Here is a 4,919-nt window from a genome sequence, read left to right as displayed (position 1 = left end):
TCCCAGGGCCGCTGGCGCCAGCCCCAACTCCCGCAAGCCTGGGGACACCCCGAGTGCCCCCGTCACCCATCTGTATGTGAGAGGCTGCCCCCCACTTTGCTGAGCCCTTGCCTAGACATCCCTCACCCCAGAGGGCAGCGCCCCCTGGCCTGTAACTCTGGGGCCTGGCTTCTGCTGGCGGCGGAGCTCTGCTCCTTCCCGTTCGGATCTTCCTGGACAGGGGAGACGTCTCCGGGCAGCGGCTCCCAGCACCCTGTCCGGCCCCAGAAGCCAAGGCGTGGCTCTGGGGCCCTTTGGTATCCTCCCTGTGTCCAGCCCTCCTCCTGCACCCTCCGGCCTGGGAGGGCACTGTCCCATGAAGGGGGCATGGAAAAGGCGTATGGCTGGAGAGCTGGGGACACCCCGCCCCCGTTGTGCTGGCCCTGGGGGCTGGGGCTCTGCTTGAAACCACAACAGGGCACCCCAGGTGTGGAGAGGAGCTGACCCGGAGCTGACCCCAGGCCGGCACCCTGGGCAGGCGGGCCCCTGGGGCGGCCCTGGCTGCCGGCCCGTCTCTTGCACCCTGTCTGACCCGAGTGCTCCGTGAAGTGGGCTCAGGCCCGAGGCAGGAACGAACTTGGGAAACACCTGATGGAGCTTCGGCACCAGAGGATGGGCCCCACAGGCAGACGGCACGCAAGACCACGGGCCCCACACCCCACCCCCGCCCAGGCACCAGAGCCCACGGCCCAGCCTCCCTCCCTCCGGGCCTGCACCTCACCGCTGCTCCCACCAGGCCCGGAGCACGTGTGAGCACCGCGGGGCTCTGGGCACCACCCCTCACTCTGCCCTGTCAGTGAGGCAGAGCTGATGGGGATGGCGCATGCCCGGCCGCGTTCACCTGTGGGGCTGGCCTGGGGTGCGGTCAGCCACAGGCTGGCGTGTTTCGGGGTGGCCAGGAAGTCCAGGCGCTAGTCCTCCCGCCGCCCCTGCTCTGGCCCCCCCCGAGTTGAGCTGCAGGAGGTCCCTGGGCCCCTAGGTCAGCCGGGCGGCGTAAGTCGGGAGAGGACGTGCTGCCGGAGCTCAGGCTGCGCGGCCCGGCGCTGCCCTCCACCACAGCCTGCTTTATCATCACCACGGGACAGCTGGGGACGCCGCACTCAGTGACTCTCCCCAGAGCGGCACAGAGGCCCCATGTGGCCCAGTAGGCACCGCAGTGGCCCTCTCTACAGGGCCGCCCCAGGACAGGCCCACCCACCAGGCGACACCCTGGTGTGCTGAGCACGCTATCCCGGTGCCAAGGAGATGCAGGTGGTCGGAAGTGGACGGCAAGTCCAACCACACGACTTCATGGGGAAGAACCATGGTGGGACAGGCCCCTGACCCCTGGGTCTCCTGTCTTGCCTCTGAGGGCTGGGGGCTGCAGATCCCCCCAGTGTCCACAAAGAAGCGGCCCTCGAGACCCCTCGCAGGCCCCCTGTCCCCTGTAGGCTCGGGTGGTTGGGACACCCCAGCCTGAGCCCAGAGAGGCTGCAGGGGCTCCCCCACCTCTGGTCTCCACAGCCTGCTCGGCCCACTGAGAGCCAGAGGCCCGAAAGTCCACCTGCGGTACAATCTGAGGGGATCTGACCCAGTGCAGGGACCCCCTTCACCCCCTCGCTCAGCCCAGGTTGAAAGGAGGCTCTTGGGTGCAAAGAACCTGGACTAGCACAGCCAGACTTTTGTTGAATCAATGAGTGAACAAGGGGCCGCTGGGGAGCCGGCCGGGGCCCTCCAGCAAGGAGGGAGGGGCTTCAGAGGAGGGGTGTCTTGCGGGGGAGCCCACACACCAGGAGGCTCTCATTCTCACATGCCCAGGGCATGCCTCTCACATGCGGGGTGAGGAGAGACGTGTGGGTCTGGGGACGCGGGTGTGGGTGTGGCACGTGGGGTGCAGGGCGAGGGGCCCGGGATGCGGGTGGGCAGGGGCTGCAGGCGCTGGGAGAGGGTGGGGACTGAGGCTCCACGGAAATGCCATGGTGGAGACTGCACAACTTTGCTAAAATAGCTCTGTGCACAAGGCCCCTCGTCTATGCCAAGGTTTCCAGAGAAGCACGCCACGCACTGGAGGCCGCGGGGCCTGGTCCTTGGTGTCACGGGGTGCACAGGCCGCCGCCCGGCCCGTTGCCGAGGGGCACGACGGAGGCGCCCTGCAGGACGGCGGCGCAGAACGAGCAGCAGCGTTTGCAGGGACCGGCGGGCGGCAGCGAGCCACGGCACACTAGGCACGGCGCTGGGAGGGCCCTTGGCAGCCCTGGGGGAGAGGGAGAGACAGAAGGGCCCTGAGACGGTGCCCACCCGCCCGGAAACCACGTCCATGGCCCCAGACCGCGCCCACCTGCCCCAGACCACGCCCACCTGTGCAGACCGCGCCCACCTGCCCCAGACCACGCCCACTGAGGCCACCCACCAGCCCACAGACTGCATCCATCAGTGCATGAAATCATGTCCACCACCCCAGACCAGGCCCACTGGTACCAAAAACCATGCCTGCTGCCCCAAGACCTCGTTCTGGCCACGTTCACTGGTCCCTGAGATGGTGCTCCCTCCAGCACGCCCACCTCGGGCTCGCCCACCCTGCGGCGGCCCTCCCCGCTGCAAGGCGTGCACCTGGCTGGCAGTTCCGTCCCAGCTGGCTCCCAAGCCCACCTGCTCCCACACAGAAGCCACCCGGCTTTCCCCAGCTCTCAGAAAAGCCCAGACCTCCACTCAAAGCCGAGCGTTGAGGTCCCCTTGGCCCTGCTTATCTTTCTCCACCCCCAAGGGGGCGCAATCCCAGTCAGGGGGAATGAGCACGCCCCGGGGCAGTGGGCCTGGGCCCCGGGCAGTGCCCAGCCAGCAATGGCTCAGCCCAGGAATGCCACGGGCAGAGCCACCCGCTGCCAGTGCTCTGGGCTGAGTCACTCCTGCCCGGGGTCCGGGAGGGTCTGGGTGGGGTGGGCAGGAGTGGGGGCCACCGGGCGCCTATGCAAAGCAGCCCACAGCTTCCTGGACCCTTGAGCGGAGGCTGAGCCGGAGCCCAGGAGTGGGGCCTTCCCCGGGTCCTGGGGCCAGCCTGACCCGCAGGACATGCCAGGGCCTGCGTGGCATATGAGGGTGTGGGAGACCGGAGGCCTGGGCACAGGGTGGGGAGGGGTGAGCAGGGGTGAGCAGGCTCTGTCGCCAAGGGGGCAGCTCTGCCGGCAGTGCTTTGCCCACCAATGCACCCCAGGCCTAAACGGGCCTAGCGTACGGCTGGACGGGGACAGAGCCCTGGGCCCGCTCCAAGCTGAGGAAGGGCCAGGCCCCTGCGGCAGAGGGGCGGCATGAGGCAGGCAGGAGGGGCTGAGCCATCCGTTTAGGGGCTGGCGTGAGGGGCTGAGAAGCAGGAGAGCCATGCCTCGTGGGGGTGAAGGAGGAGGGGGTGAGGCCTAAGGGGCACCAGGGACGGGGGACATCACCGAAGCGGACGGGGTGTCCACGCAGGAGTGGGTGCTCTGGGATCCAGACCAGCCCTTCTGGGGAAAAGCACCTACCCTGAGCACAGAACACGAAAAACGTCTCAGAAGCAACAAAAGCTGGCAAGAAGCAAGGGGTGATCAGGTCGCGGCTGCGGGGAAGCCCTTCCTTCAGAGGCTCTGCGGACCAGCACCCCTCGAGGCTCGAGTTGCCAAGGCTAGGGGTGCGGGGGCAGAAGACCACCCCCAAGAGGGGTGAGAGACACCCCACCCCTCAAAGAAGCAGCAAGCCCGAAAGGTTACAGCCCGGGTGCACGGGTGAGCCCAGAACACACCTTCCCTGCCCCAGGGAGCGCCAGGCGTGTTCCTGGCGCTGAGCTATGTGGGTGGAAATCCCAGAGAAGTTGGAGTCCCGAGCTAGTCCCCAACAGGTCTGAGTGACGGCTTCTTACCCCTGGGCTGCAGGCACGGCGGGGAGGGCACAAAGCATCAAGCTATGAATTCAGAGCGACGCGGGCAGCGTTCCTCGGGAGGCGGGAGATGAGGGGCCCGGGGCAAACACCACCCTCCGAGGGGCTCCCCTGCATTCTGGAAGGAGTGCAAAGAATCCCCACAACTAACGTTTGAAAGAAACTGATCCGTCTCTAGTAAAATGTGAGAGTGCCGGCCGCAACCGCAGCACAGACATGACCAAAGACTTCACCTGTTAGAATTATCAGACACAGAATATAAGCTAACTGTGTGATGTCATACAATTTAGAGGTTTTAGGCAAAGGAAAGGAACTACAAAGAATAACCAACTTTATTGAAAAGTAGAGTTTCTAAAAAATGAAACGATAATAACTAAAGTTAAAGTTTCAATGGATGGGATTCATAGGGCTCTAGACACTGTTAAGGACAGAATGAACCGGAAGACAAATGAGGAGGCTGTGCCGATGCAGCACAGGAAACCAGACGTTGAACGGGAGCGATACGGGCTGAGGGGCAGCGGAGGTGTGAGCAACGTCACGCCCGAGCTCCAAAGGCCAGGACAGAGAGGATGGGGTGGAGGCAGTACATAAAGCGAGAGGCTGGAAGTTTCTCATAAACGATTAATGACACGAGTGGGAGAGTAAAGATGTCCAAAGGTTCCCAGTTTGAATAAATAAAATCCCACACCCAGACCTGTCTTACTAAAACAGTCGTAAATGGCGCCCGCAGTTAAGACAGCTCACTTTTGGAAAGCCGCGGGCTCAGCTGAGCCTCTCTGAGCGCAGCAGTGAAAGCCGAGACAGCAATCAATGAGTGAATCAATGAGTGAACAAGGGGCTGCTGAAGTCAGAGAGTGGTCATCGCATGGCCGAGGACAGGGTGCGAAGGGGCACGGGGAACTTTCTGTGGAGAAATGTCCCCTCTCTCCTTCCGGGTGGTGGTCGTGAAGGCAAACACGTCGCACCGTGTCTGCTGGAGACCTGTCCTTACCAT

The 4,919-nt window shown here is 64.3% G+C and overlaps 1 protein-coding gene across 1 annotated transcript in view; it reads right to left on the bottom strand.

Annotated features, from left to right (window-relative positions):
• Positions 1–4,919, bottom strand: part of TTLL8 (tubulin tyrosine ligase like 8) — a 63,940-nt gene that overhangs the window by 4,522 nt on the left and 54,499 nt on the right. The gene's annotated exons all lie outside the window — the stretch shown is intronic.

The sequence above is a fragment of the Tursiops truncatus genome, chromosome 11 (assembly GCF_011762595.2).
Source record: "Tursiops truncatus isolate mTurTru1 chromosome 11, mTurTru1.mat.Y, whole genome shotgun sequence".
NCBI lineage: Eukaryota > Metazoa > Chordata > Mammalia > Artiodactyla > Delphinidae > Tursiops > Tursiops truncatus.
Note: the sequence above shows the minus strand (reverse complement) of the source record. Positions and strands in the feature narration are given on the sequence as shown.